Source organism: Alligator mississippiensis, chromosome 8, assembly GCF_030867095.1.
Source record: "Alligator mississippiensis isolate rAllMis1 chromosome 8, rAllMis1, whole genome shotgun sequence".
NCBI classification, from domain to species: domain Eukaryota; kingdom Metazoa; phylum Chordata; order Crocodylia; family Alligatoridae; genus Alligator; species Alligator mississippiensis.
The window spans coordinates 38,270,641-38,285,952 of record NC_081831.1 but is presented as its reverse complement, the minus strand read 5'-3'; positions in this window follow the sequence as shown (position 1 = coordinate 38,285,952).

The window sequence follows — 15,312 nt, the reverse complement described above, 5'->3', positions numbered from 1 at the left end:
GCGACCTGGTGCTGAGTGCGGGGAAGAGTGGCCCCTCCCCCACCCTGTGGCTGGTGCTCCTGGCTGCAGCCACTCGCAGCCTGCATGGGGCTGTCCTGAGCAGGCACAGGCAGCCCACATGGGCTGCGAGCAGCTGCAGTGCAGGGTGCTGGCCATGGGGAGGGGCCACTTTTCCCCGCATTCAGCACCAGCTTGTAACCCAGCCCTGCTGCCAGCCTGGGGGCCGTACAGGCTCTGGGCTCGCCCATCGGGACTGTGCCACAGCAGCAGCAGCTGCTCATTACAGCAGAAAGTGGCCCCCCTGCTTGCTGCACTGGGCAATGTTTGCTGCTTCTGCCCACTCAGAGCTCGTGCCATGGTAGGCTGTGGTGTGGCTGCCACCACTGCCTCTGTGCTGCCCAGCGTGCGAGCTCCGGGTGGGAGCAAACACTGCCCGGTGTGGCAAGCGGAGGGGCCACTTTCCTTCATGCCGAGCAGCTGCTGCCGCCGTGGCATAGCCCCGATGGGCAAGTCTGGAGCCGGCACATGGCCCAGACTGGCAGTGGTGGCAGGTTACAAGCTGGTGCTGAGCGCAGGGAAAAGCGGCCCCTCCCCTGCCCATGACCAGCGCCCTGCACTGCAGCTGCTCACAGCCCACATGGGGCTGCCTGTGCCTGCTCAGGACATGGGGCAGGGGAGGGGCCACTTTTCCCCCCCAACTCAGCACCAGCTTGTTCCCTGACAGTGAGCGCAGGGTTGGGGCTGTGCGCTGCCCCCCGCCTGTACCATGGGTCTGAGGGGGACACTGGGAGTGAGTGGGCGTGGGAGCCAGCAGGAGCGTGGGGCCGTCACCGGTGTCCCAGGGCCAGCACCAGCAGGGCCCAGAGCAGGGCAGCAGGAGTACAGGGTCCTGGCCAGCAGGGGCTCTATGGAGCTGGAACAGCTCCCCCCTCTCCCTGCTGGTGCAGCCCAGCTCCACAGACCCCTATCAGCCTGCACCCCGCTCTGGGCCTCGCCGGTGCTGGCCTGGGGACATTGGTCCCAAGATGGTGACCAGGGGGGTGGGGCCTCTGTCAAGGGGCAGAGCTACCCATGCAGCCCTCGACAGCTTGCCAAAACTGGGTAAATGGCCCTCTGCCCGAAATAATAGCTCATCTCTGCCTTAAAGTGTGCCTTCCATTGCATAAAGGACAATAATTCTCAATCCGGTGCCTCACGTACAATGATTCCATTTTACAACAAGCTGTCTATCACCCTTAAAAGAAATGCTTCAGGGGCTTGCGTGATTGACTTTGGGACAACAGGTTTACATCATGAGGAACCAGAAACTCCCCAGCACCAAAGTACTTCTCAAGCCACAGCTACTTCACAAGTTCCACGCAATCAGCCTCCTCCTCAAGAACAGAATCAGTCACAGACCAGCGACCTCACTTGGGACTGCTCAAGGGACCTCTTTAGTATGCAGCCAGAGGTGAGCTCCCCCTCAACTCTGGTTAACCCATGCATTTTGGTACCAGACACCCAGGAGGTTCAACAGATGCAGGACAGAAATAACTCTCCTGTTTATGATGTGGAAGAGGAGGACTCTGACTCAACCATCATTATATTGCAGGACTTGTCAGGTTTCAAAGGGAGTACTGTATCTGGGAGGCAACAGCAGAGTCCTGAGATGGAGACCCCGCTATCCTCGTGAACGGTGACTTGTAAGTAACAGCAGTGGTATTAGTAGTGTTCTCCATTTACAGTTTTTATAGATTTACACTGATAAATTTGCAGGGGCAGAGGGAGAACACGGTGCTGCTCCCTATGGTGGATGCTGAACCCAGGCACTCTGCATGAGCCTGTGGGCTGGAGCCACTTTCCGGGGGAGCAGAGCTCCAGGCTCTCACCCGAGGCTGGGCTCCTGCAGCAGGGGCTGCCAAAGCCAGCTGCAGAGGGAGCCGATTTGTGGTGCAGGGCGGGTGTGCGGTGGGGGTGGGGAGGGAGGCGCGGCTCTATCTTCAATGTGGACCCCAGGAAGTGGACTGTGGGCTGGGGGGGCTGAACTGAATATTTTTGGGGTACAGCCTTAATAAGGTGGTTGGGTGATAGATAGTGTGTGTGTCTATTTAGGAGAAGGAGCTGCTATTCCCCAGAGTTTCTAGTCATGCTTTGTGATTCTACATCTGCTGTTAAAAATTCTCAGCCTGTTTTAAACAATACTTAGTTAAGTACCACTGCCACCCCGTGAAGTATGTCATCTTTGTCCCTATTTAACTGACATGGTAACTGAGGCACTAAGTTGCTCAGGATATATAAGAAATCATGGTAATGGTAATTCTTGGCACTTCTCAGTGTTGAATCTCAAAAAGCTTTATGAAAGGGGAGGAGGGGGGCTTAACATCTGTTTTATACAGAGGGAAAATGAAAGTATAGTGACTTGGCAAAGTACAGGCAGTCAAAAAGCCTGAGGCTGAATCAATTCAATATTCCAAGGTTAGTCTACGCTGCATAGACTGAACTGATAAGCAAGTGAAGACATTTACTTTTGATTCTGGAAATGCAGTCACATGCCTGAAGTGGCCCAGGCCAGAATCTTGGGGGTGCTAGAGCACACCTCCCTGATCAGCTGGAGCAGACAACTTGGGACAAGGCTAGCCCACCCACGCTGAGATTGGGGGTTTGCAGGTGAGGTGCAAAGCATCCTGGGATACGGTGGGACTTCGAGTGAACTTGAATCTGGAACAGATCGGGGGCAGAAGTTCAATAAACTGATTTAACCTAAATCAGTTAGGTCTGATAACCTGATCCATCCAGGTTCATCTTAAACCTACATTAAGCACCTACATTGAACACCTTCAAGAGAAAATTGGATGTTTATCTTGCTGGCATCCTATGACCCCAGCTGACTTCCTGCCCTTTGGCCAGGGGGCTGGACTCAATGATCTTCCAAGGTCCCTTCCAGCCCTGATGTCTATGAAGTCTATGAAACCGGTTTCAGTCATTTTGAAAGTAGTTATGTGCACTGAACTTCTGTTGTGTTAGAAATGTGAACCAGTTTCTGATCACTTATACTGGTTTATGGGTAATATCTAGCCTTGGGGATCCCTGTTGCTGATATTGTGGCTGTTGGGAAAACAGCGAGACAACTGGCAAAATAATATGGCATTTCCCTGATAAATAGGAACATGGCTGAATTCCCTTTCTTTCTCCCTCCACCTCTGTATAGTCCAATAGATCTGACCTCTGAATTGCTGCCAGAGCTGCTCAAAAAGTGAGAAATTTGTTCTGCATAAAAAGTTAAAGTTAATTTCATTTCAAATGAGTTCACTGCTCTGCTGTGCAATGTTTGCAATGCTTATTCTAATAATGGATAATCATAAAAAGTTCAAGAAAAATTTTAGTAAATGAAAAAGTTTAGTAGCATATTAAGTATTACTGCTGCAAAGATTTCCCATTTTTCCCAAAAGGAACTGCATTTTTCTTAAGAAATGAAAATTGTCAGCAGTCTTATTTATGAACATTTAGAAGAACTATCTATTTCTCAATTAAAAAAAATATTCCCTTTGAAAATTTCCAACCCACTTTAATGACTATCACCCCCTGTAGAGCCACTGGCCATGTAGCTAACCTTGTGGACTGATCTTCCTATTATGTCTGAAAGCAGAATTGGAGTTCAGACAAATTAACAACAGCATAACTGACACTGGTTTCAAGCATCAATGTATATTGCACCAATGTCTAGAGCAAACAGAGGACTGGCTCTCCCCAGATACCTGCTGTCATAGATACTATTAAAGCATTTTGCCACTAAGTGGTGTAGGAGTCGGGAATAGCCTGTTTGTATAAAGCAGTCAGGTACCCGGGGATAACATGGACAGATGATTCTTCTATCAATGTAACATACATCAGTGTGGTTTTATTCCTGATTTTTTTTCTCAGGGTAATCCTAAACTAAATTCTAGGAAGCTGCACTGGGGTAGGGCTCTATGTCATGTGGCCGCTCCTTGCGCTTACACACATGGATCCCACTGAGAACTCTTCTCTCCTGGAGTGTCTCAACCTGTCATCAAACAATCATCAGGGAGTGACAGCCACAGCCTGGGTGTCCCTAGCCTGTGGCACCATCTACAGCAAGGACAGGATCAGTTCAGCGTGTCAGTGTTGCATGCCAAAGTCAAAGACAGCTGGCACCAAGCAAACATCAGCCTTCCTCCTACTGCCACCAGCACTGGGGTGGGAATAGGTGCTGAGCCACCAGAGCAACAAGAAGTCTTTCTATTCTGCGCTGGGATCTTGGGCACCTTAGCCTTCCCTCTCTCTTACTGCAGTTTCAGGAAAGGGACTGAGCACTGCTTGTTGTATGTAATTCAGACCCTGTTTGAAACAGGCTACAAATGGCCCAAGCACTAGAGTTGGCCTTATGTTTCTTCAAAGACATTCATTAATAAATGACTCCAATCACAAGCATGAAAAAGTGTGCTGATAGACTGGTAGGCACAGAATATATTGTAAACATAAAGTAAAACTGTGCATACAGTAACATTAGCTGATTCAAAAGAAAATAACTTTAGATTCATATGTGCAAATTCAACACATTCAACGTATCTCACAGGCCTCAACTCCTAGTATGGAAATGGTGCTAGAGGAAGGAGGGAAGAAAACAGCTTGAGGAATTAACAATGAGGTCCTTGGGATAACCCAACCCTGACCTCAGCAGAGTAGTGATTCCTTTATTATGTGTGTGTTTAATCTCTGCTGCCAGGGCCTTTGCCAAAGGGTTGAAATTAGGGCCAGAGAATGGGCATCAGGAGGGAAGTCTCAGATGCAAGGGCCTGGTCATAACAGGCCACACAAGGTATCACTAGAAGGCTCATTACAGCTAAAGAGAAAGGAAATGAAAGATGGCTTTCAACGTGCTCATCACCACTCCAGCTCAGCTGTGTTGTCCCAAGGTTCAGGCCTTTTAGGCAGTTGTGTAGCTAGGGATTGGCAACGAGAGCACCAATCCTGGGCATTGGCTTGGAGGAGGCTCAAGAATGGCAACCACCACCACTGCTGGACAAGCCATCACTGCTGCCACTGTTGCCCAGGGCACAAAACCTACAGCAGCCCCAGATCATATGCTGATGTCAGTCCTCCTGCCATTGCCACATGCCCTTGAAGTAGCATGTTGAGATGAGCAGATTCAAAGCAAACATAGTGCTCCCAGTACTCAGTACACTGCACTCTTTCACAGGCAGCCGTTCCAGGCAGGGCTGTCATTCGCACTGTACAAATAGCTTTCCTTGGTGCCCGATGCTTGCAGTGCCCTGTGCAAACTTGAAGCATTTTAGCAGCAACTCAAAGCTGCACTTTAATGATGGCAGATCCAAATCACTTTTAACTTGCTCTAGGAAGGCTTTTTCCTCCAAAGGCGCTTCTATTGCTTCCAGGTATTAAACGCAGTTTTTCTGATCTATAGACTCAAGGGGGGAAGGTGGGGTGCGGGGAGATTGAGAAACCAGCCTTTTGCCTAGAAGCTCATTAGGAGAAAGATGCTTCTTCCCTGGGAGCTCTTGGACTGAATGTCTGCAGATTAACAGGAGGCCACTTTTCCATCTTGTTGGGAATGGGATGCCCTTGGGCTGGTATTGTGATGCTTTCTTGGCAGGGCAAATGCAAGCCACACAGAGCTGCAAGCCCAATACTAAACATCTCTAAAGCAACAACCCTGGAAGCCTGCAAGCCTGGGATTTTTCCATCTCAAATCACATAGGACTTCAAAGGCTTTGAGGATTCTCGTGCACTCTTGCTTCAAGGAACTGTCAGACAGTAATTGCATCAAGCCAGCCTGCCTTCCTGGCCTTGTACAGTCAGCATCTTACATTTTTAACAAGGAGCCCAAGCTTCAGCCTTGGCTTCATGTGCCTGGGAGTGCAATGGAATCAAGGCTTCAGAGTTTGCTTTTCTCAATCCACCTCCTTAATGAGGCCTCAATAAAACATCACACAGATGCTGTAGGGGAGGAGGGGGGTTCAAGATGGGCGCTATGATGAGTTTGGCAAGGAAAGGAGCCTGATACAGCAGAGACAGCAAATGAAAAGAAGATGAACTATCAGTTACTAAGGTGCCCCTCCTCCACTGCTGCTGCCCACTGGATGTGTGGAAGGGACACAGGTGCAAATGCTCACATGTTTGCTCACCTCCAGCACACACATACACACTCTCACTCCATGAATTTATCCACACATGAACATTCACCACACATGTGCTGTGTGCACACATATACACAAATGCAATTTATTTACTTATTAGATTTATATCCCATCCCATCCTAAAAAGCTCTGAGCTACTTACATAATACAAACAACCCACAGACAAGATTCCCCAAACAACATCCTCACACAGCTGTGGCTGGATTCCCAGGAACATACAGATTCCTCAGCAGCGCCAAACAACCTGCAAAGGCAACTGGAGCATCAAGATCCCTCCTCTCAGGGTCCACCTTTGTATCCCATGCTAAGCCAGGCATCCGGGACATGGGGCACCAAGGGGAACTTTGGCATGTGCACATGTGTGTATTTCTGTGCATGCATGCGGGTGTTTACTTACAATCCTGCCGGATTCACATGCTCAGGCAGTGTTTGGTGCCTAGCAGCTGATGTAGATTCCAGTTTATAAGTGCGTATGAAGAAGCCTGCACTACAATACAAAGGCGTGACTGCAGCTCATGTGGCTATACCTCAACTAGCCTGAAATTGGACAGCTCCGGCACGGAGCACCACAGCAGCATGCAGCTCAGCTTAAGTAGCTGCCTGGGCTTTATCTAGGCTATGAGTTGGCTTTTGCATCCTTCACTGAATCCTGTGCTGCTGTGGCTGCACTGCTATTAGTACCCAAACTAGCCCAGGTATATCTCCATGAGTGACAATCACACCTTTGGTTCATGGTATGGACACACCCAGCCTATGTCATCCTGTGTGCCTACAGTTTAAACCAGAATTCCCCAAATTGACAGTCTCCAGCATCCCTTATATTTAAAGATCTGGGCTTTCCAATGGTTCTAGGGAGAGGTAGAGACTGAAAGCCCACGCTTCCCAGTTGGGAGTGGAGCAAGGTCCCTACTCTGATTTGATCTCAATTAATATCAATATTCAATGCGGACCTCGTAAAGGAACACCTCGAGAGGCTGGATACCTTCAAGTCAGCTGGCCCTGACAATCTACACCCCATGGTACTCAAGGAGCTGGCGAGCATCATAGCCCAGCCTCTGGCACAGATCTTTGAGAACTCCTGGTGCTCTGGTGTAGTGCCCAAAGACTGAAAGAAGGCCAGTGTGGTGCCTATCTTCAAAAAAGGAAGGAAAGTGGATCCGGCAAACTACAGGCCCATCAGCCTGACCTCTATCCCAGGGAAGGTCTTAGAAAAGTTTATTAAAGAGGCCATCCTTAATGGATTGGCCGACGCCAACATCCTAAGGGATAGCCAGCGTGGGTTTGTAGTGGGTAGGTCTTGCTTGACTGTCATGGGCAGGGTCCTCCAGGAGGGCTGTGATCTCCTTAAGGCCCCTTTCTCCCATGCCAAGCCGGTCCAAGGGCACCCTCCGATTCTCGCCCTCCACGTCTTTGATATTTATATAAGTTTGGGAGGCTGCCATATGCCCTCTTGGACACGGTTCGTTGGGACCTCCATCTCCGTGGTTTCCCGGACTCTTCGGGGGGTCTCCCTGTATGATGGGGGCTTCCCGGGCACCCTAGACTTATGGGCTATGCGTGGCTCCAACCACCCCTTATACCACGCCCCAAGCCTCGCAGCTGGACTAGACGTTGTTCGGTCTCTCGGTCTACTCTCACGCCCCTCTCTCCGGGGCCTTCTCTGTACTACCGCCCTCTCTCCGGGGCCTTCTTAAGTACTGCTGCCCCCTCCTGGGGCTCTCCGTGCCCACTCTGGGCCTTCTCAAGAATAGCGCCCCTCTCTTGGGGCTCTCTCTCTAATGCCGCCCCTTTCCTAGGGCTCTCTGTGCCCACTCTGGGACTTCTCGGTCAAGCTGCCCTTCTCTCAGGCCTTCTCTGTAAAGCCGCCCCTCTCTGGGGCCTTCTCGATAAAGCCGCCCCTCTCCTGGGAACTTCTGTGCCCACTCTGGGACTTCTTGGTCAAGCCGCCTGTCTCTCGGGCCCACCGCACTGCTACCCCATTTCTCCAGGGCTCACCGCACTACTATCCCATCTCTCCGGGGTTTACCGCAATGCTATGCCCTTCTCTGGGGTTTACCGCAATGCTATGCCCTTCCTCAGGGGCTCGCCACGCCCGCACTGGGGCTTCTCAGTAGTGCCCCCCTCTCTGGGGCTCGCCACGCCCGCACTGGGGCTTCTCAGTAGTGCCCCCTTCTCTGGGGCTGGGGTCTACGCACCCCATACACCACGCCCTTACTGGCGCTAGGGTCCCCACGCCACTGTGGGTTCCCTATGAGGCCTCCTCCAACCCCTTATAGCCTCACCCAAGCCACCGGTGTAATAAGTAACAAAGCAAACACAAGCCTCTTAGCTACAACTTAACCATAAGCCACCTGGGTATAACAACATTGTTCCAACGTCCCAGAGCTACCATCCTTACTCAGCTGAAGCTGTACGTGCAGTCAGGCTGCTTCTCGCATCTTTGGCTTAGAGAGCTCCTGCCTCTCTGGCTACTGGCAGGGAACTGCCTCTGGCCTCCTGTCTGTGCTTTATATAGGAGCCAGGCCCTGCCCCTTTCAGTCAGCTGACCTTCTTTGGTTGCCCTGGGCAACCCACAGCTGTGCTCCTTATTCCCTGCCAGGGCTCTCTCCCTGGCAGTTTCCCCTCTCTAGGAGCAGGGCACCTCAGTGCTCTGCGACATTGACCAATCTCATTTCCTTCTAAGACCAGGTGACCTATCACCTGAACAAGGGAGAAGAGATTGATGTCATATATCTTGACTTCAAAAAAGCCTTCAATCTGGTATCCCATGATCACCTCTTGGCAAAACTGGCCAATTGTGGCCTTGGGTCCACCACGATCTGCTGGCTGGGAAATTGGCTCCGTGGTCAGACCCAGAGGGTGGTGGTTGACGGAAGTCAATCATCATGGTGCCCTGTGACCAGTGAGGTCCCTCAAGGCTCTATCCTTGGACCCATATTGTTCAACATCTTCATTAATGATGTGGACATTGGAGTCAGAAGCGGACTGGCCAAGTTCACTGATGACACCAAATTTTGGGGCAAAGCATCCACACCTGAAGACAGGAGGGTGATCCAGGCTGACCTGGACAGGCTCAGCAAATGGGCAAACGAGAACCTGATGGTGTTTAACACTGAAAAATGCAAGGTTCTCCACCTTGGGAGGAAAAATCTGCAGCATCCTTATAGGCTCGGCAGTGCTACGCTGGCTTGCACTATGGAAGAAAGAGACTTGGGGGTCATCATTGACCACAAAATGAACATGAGCCTGCAATGCGATGCTGTGGCTAGTAAAGAGACCAGAATGCTGGCTTACATCCACAGATGCTTCTCAAGCAAATCCCAGGATGTCATTCTCCCCTTGTACTCAGCCTTGGTGAGGCCGCAGCTGGAGTACTGCGTCCAGTTTTGGGCCCCACAATTCAAAAAGGATGTGGAGAAGCTTGAGAGGGTGCAGAGGAGAGCCACGCGCATGATCAGAGGTCAGGAAAACAGACCTTACGATGACAGGCTGAGATCTATGAGGCTTTTTAGCCTGGAAAAGCGCAGGCTCAGGGGTGATCTGATGGCCACCTATAAGTTTATCATGGGTGACCATCAGTATCTGAGGGAACATTTTTTCACCAGAGCACCCCAAGGGATGACAAGGTTGAACGGTTATCATAGATTTCATAGATTTCATAGACATTAGGGCTGGAAGGGACCTCGGAAGATCATCGAGTCCAGCCCCCTGCCCGAAGGGCAGGAAGTCAGCTGGGGTCATAGGATCCCAGCAAGATAAGGATCCAGTTTGCTCTTGAAGGAGTTCAATGTAGGCACTTGAACCACCTCTGGTGGCAGGCTGTTCCAGACCTTGGGGGCTCGGACAGTAAAGAAATTCTTCCTTATGTCCAGCCTGAAATGGTCTTGTAGTAGTTTATGACCATTCGACCTAGTTGTCATCCCTTGGGGTGCTCTGGTGAACAAACATTCCCCCAGATACTGGTGGTCACCCCTGATAAACTTATAGGTGGCCATCAGATCACCCCTGAGCCTGTGCTTTTCCAGGCTAAAGAGCCCCAGGGCTCTCAGCCTGTCATCGTAGGGTCTGCTTCCCTGACCTCGGATCATGCGCGTGGCTCTTCTCTGGACTCTCTCAAGCTTCTCCACATCCTTTTTGAATTGTGGGGCCCAAAATTGGATGCAGTAGTCCAGTTGCGGCCTCACTAAGGCCGAGTACAAGGGGAGAATGACATCCCGGGATTTGCTTGAGAAGCATCTATGGATGCAAGCCAGCGTTTTGGTCGCTTTACTAGCCGCAGCATCGCATTGCAGGCTCATGTTCATCTTGTGGTCAATGATGACCCCCAAGTCTCTTTCTTGCATAGTGCTAGCCAACATAGCACTGCCGAGCCTAAAAGGATGCTGTGGGTTTTTCTTCCCAAGGTGGAGAACCTTGCATTTATCGGCGTTGAACACCATCAGATTCTCGCCTGCCCACTTGCTGATCCTGTCCATGTCAGCCTGGATCACCTTCCTGTCTTCTGGTGTGGATGCTTTGCCCCAAAGTTTGGTGTCATCGGCGAACTTGGGCAGTCCGCTTCTGACTCCAGTGTCCACATCATTAATAAAGATGTTGAACAGTATGGGTCCAAGGACAGAGCCTTGGGGGACCCCACTGGTCACCGGACACCACGATGAGTGACTTCCATCAATTACTACCCTCTGGGTCCGACCCCGGAGCCAATTTTCCAGCCAGTGGATCGTGGAGGACCCAAGGCTACAATTGGCCAGTTTCTCCAAGAGGTGATCATGGGACACCAGATCGAAGGCTTTTTTGAAGTCAAGATATATGCCATCAATCTCTTCTTCCTTGTTCAGGTGATAGGTCACCTGGTCGTAGAAGGAAATGAGATTGGTCAAGCAAGACCTACCCGCAACAAACCCGTGCTGGCTATCCCTTAAGATGTTGGCGTCGGCCAGTCCATTAAGGATGGCCTCTTTAATAAACTTTTCTAAGATCTTCCCCGAGATGGAAGTCAGGCTAATGGGCCTATAGTTAGCCGGATCCACTTTCCTTCCTTTCTTGAAGATAGGCACCACATTGGCCTTCTTCCAGTCTTCGGGCACTTCACCAGAGTGCCAAGAGTTTTCAAAGATCCGCGCTAGAGGCTGGGCTATGATGCTCGCCAGCTCCTTGAGTACCCTGGGATGAAGATTGTCAGGGCCGGCTGACTTGAAGGTATCCAGCTTCTCAAGATGTTCCTTCATGACGTCAGCATTAATGGAGGGCAGGGGATCACCCTCACCCGGACTTCCCTGTCCCGTAGCGGGCATGGGCGTCCCATGGAACTGATAAAAGACCGACGCAAAGTACCTATTTAATAGGTTGGCTTTTTCCTGGGCGTCAGTTGTCAGTTGCCCCATCTGGTTCAGCAGGGGTCCAATGTTGCCCCTGCTTTTCCTCCGGCTCCCCACATATCTGAAAAAGGACTTTTTATTGTCCTTGATGCTCAAAGCTAGTTGGAGTTCAGTTGCAGCCTTGGCTTTCCTGGTCTGCTCCCTGCAGGACCGGACCAGTGCAGAATAATCCTCCTTGGAGGTGACTCCCATCCTCCATCCTTTGTAGGTCTTTCTTTTTAGCCTCAGGAGGTCTGCTAGGTCCCTGGAGAGCCAGGGGGGCTGCTGTGCCCTCTTGCTGCCTTTCCTTCGAGATGGAATAGACTTAGTTTGTGCATTGAGGATCGCTCCCTTGAGGAGCAACCACTCTTCTTGAACTCCCCTCTCCCTGGGGTCATGGTCCCTTAGGGCCTCACTGACAAGCTTCCTGAGCTTGTCAAAGTCGGCTTTCCTGAAGTCAAGGACTTCCGTGTTGCTGACTGACTTGCCAGCTTTTCGGCGGATGGAGAAGGTGATCAGCTTGTGGTCGCTGTCACCCAGCTTCCCATCGATCACTAGGTCGCCGACTAGGTCATCCCCAGTAGCCAGTACCAGATCGAGCAGCGCTTTGCCTCTCATTGGCCCATAGACTTCTTGAGTCAGGTAGAGGCCATCCACGCAAGAGAGGAAGCTTTGCAACCGCTCAGATTTTGCTGAGCGATCCTCCCACGAGTGCAGGAAGGAGTGCTGGGTCTAGTCTGGCGCCTTGCTGCTGCCTCTCTACAACCCCAGTGAGGGACTTGTCGTGCCCCTCTCTTGGGAACACTGAGGTGGGGAGCTCGTTGGGGAGTTCAGCCTTGTCCCCTCTGTCCGTCGCCGGTTGCTTCTGCCCCTTTGGCGGGGGTCCTGTTTCTCCCTGGGCCTTCCTTTTGCTCCCTGTATATCTGTAAAACAATTTCTTGTTGTCTTTTACTTAGTAAGTTTTTCTAAGTTACTTACTAAGTTACTTAGTAAGTCTTTTACTTAGATAAGTTGATCACCGGGGCCCAGAAGGGAATTGGTGACGTTTTATTCACCAAGGCGCCCGCGGGGGTTACAAGAAATAATGGCCACAAGCTAGCAAACAGCAGATTTAGATTGGACATTAGGAAAAACTTCTTCACAGTTCGAGTGGCCAAGGTCTGGAACAGGCTCCCAAGGGAGGTGGTGCTCTCCCCTACCCTGGGGGTCTTCAAGAGGAGGTTGGATATGCATCTAGCTGGGGTCATCTAGACCCAGCACTCTTTCCTGCCTATGCAGGGGGTCAGACTCGATGATCTATTGAGGTCCCTTCTGACCCTAACATCTATGAATCTATGATTTCCGGGTAATTGAAGTCACCCATGGCAACCATGGTCCTGGAGCATGCTGCCTCAGCCAGTTCCCGTGCAAACTCCTGGTCAAGCTCAGGACTTTGGGTGGGAGGTCTGTAGTAGACTCCCACCATTGTGTCCTCTGTGCCATGTTCCCCATGGATTTTAACCCAGAGGGTCTCCGGTCGTCCACCCTGGTTGCCAATATCGGCTTGCAGGGATGTGTAGCTTTCCTTAACATAGAGAGCTACACCCCCGCCCCTTTTATCTACACGATCCCTCCTGTACAGGGTATAGCCATCTATACCCATGGTCCAGTCATGGGTGGAGTCCCACCAGGTCTCCGTTATCCCTATGACATCATAATTATTTGCATTGAGCAGGAGGATGAGCTCCTCCTGCTTATTCCCCAAGCTCCTGGCATTTGTGTACAGGCAGGCAAGTGTCCCCTGGGGGGCTCCTTCCTTGCCCACAGATTTTACCAGGGCTGGGGCAGGGGTGGGCTCCCTTAAGTGCCTTGATCTGCTGGCTTTGCAAGGATTGCTCAGCGGCCAGCAGTGGCGGTAGTCCCCCCGTCCCCCAGCAGGCTTAGTTTAAAGCTTGGTGGAGCAGGTCAGCCAGTCTGGCTGAGAAGAGCCTCCTCCCTAGGGGAGAGAGGTGGAGGCCATCTCTTCCCAGCAGCTTGCTGCCTCTCTTGCCAAAGAGCGGGCTGTGGTCATGGAAGCCAAAGCCTTCCCGACAACACCAGCGCCGCAGTCTTTGGTTGACCACGTGGATCCTCCTCTCCCTCCTCGGCCCATAGCCTGAGACTGGGAGGATCGACGAGAACACCAGCTGTGCCCCCAGACCCTTTAGCCCCGCTCCCAAATCCCTGTAGCGCCTCATGACCCGGCTGGGAGCACTCCGAGCTGTGTCATTGGTGCCCACATGAATTAGGAGCATGGGATAGTGGTCTGTGGGTTTGAGGAGCTTTGGGAGCTTTGGGAGCTTTGGGTTTGAGGAGCTTATAAACTACTGCAAGACCGTTTCAGGCTGGACATAAGGAAGAACTTCTTTACTGTCCAAGCCCCCAAGGTCTGGAATAGCCTGCCATTGATGGTGGTTCAAGCACCTACATTGAACACCTTCAAGAGTAAATTGGATGCTTATCTTGTTGGGATCCTATGACCCCAGCTGACGCTCTGCCCTTTGGGCAGGGGGCTGGACTCGATGATCTTCTGAGGTCCCTTCCAGCCCTAATGTCTATGAAATCTATGAAATATATTAACCTTACACAGTTCTAAATCCACACAATGAACTCACACTCCTAGCCTGTTCTCAGCAGAGCAGAGAAGCACCTAGTCCTGATTGTGCATTCATTAGGACTAATCTGATGCTGCAGCCTAGGAAAAACCATACTTAGTAGGACTTAGTGTGATATAACAGCAGTCAAGCAATCACAGAGACAGAGACCTCACTGATTTTTCAATTACCTTGTAATTAAAAGCAAAAAAGCTCAAGACGACAAGAATGCCAAGCTCATTGCAATGAGGGGCACGAGCTTCTCATGATTTTCCAGCCCTTTGTTAGGTCAGTAAAGCCCAATGAGGGTGTAAGATATTCGCAAGAAAAGGCCAGATTAATTCATGTTAAACTTGTGCATTTGAGTCTGAACTGGTAAATGTGGGTTTGCTTAATAAACTTCAGCCATGTTTTACTAATTTTCTACTCGAGAATGGCCCCCTTCCACACAGAAAATGGATCCGTTTTTGAGCAATGAGGTTGTTAGTTGTAGCCATGTTGGTCGACATGGCAAACAAGGTTCTTTAGGTAGATCGGTTATCTTTTATTAAACCAACTAAATAGTTGCAAAAATTTTCTCTGCAAGCCTTCGGGCACAAACATCCTTCTTCAGGCATAGAGAGAGCGTGTTGGTGTTTGTGTGCCCTCCTGGACAGAATAGAAGCCAATACAGGTTTCCCTCACTTTATACTGTACATGCATTCCTGGAAAACAGTGTATAACTTGAATTCTCATAAAGGGAACCCACTTTACAATGTAATAAATAGGAATATGTTCCAAGACCTTGAGTATACTGACCCCAAGACCCATTTCTACCACTTTTACAAGACAATTTTGGTACTCACCAACAGTAAACAGTACACACAAGCACAGGGCACTATCATAATGGGGATGGCAACAACAAAAACATGTGTCACAGACAGCAAGTAAGGAGCACAGATCCACACAGAAGACTATATTTTGGTGCGTGTCACTCCCACAACATACCACACAAAGCAGGTGACTGTGGGCTTCCACCACACTGATTGTTTAAGAGTGAATTTACCTCACGTATCTGATTCCCTACCTGATATATATATTCAGCTTAAAGGAAGCACCCCAAGATCTCGCAGTGGGTCAAGCTCCCTCAAGGTCTACAAGGCCTGTGTAACCTGGGGGGCACAGGGCCCCAGCAATGCCCAGAACTCA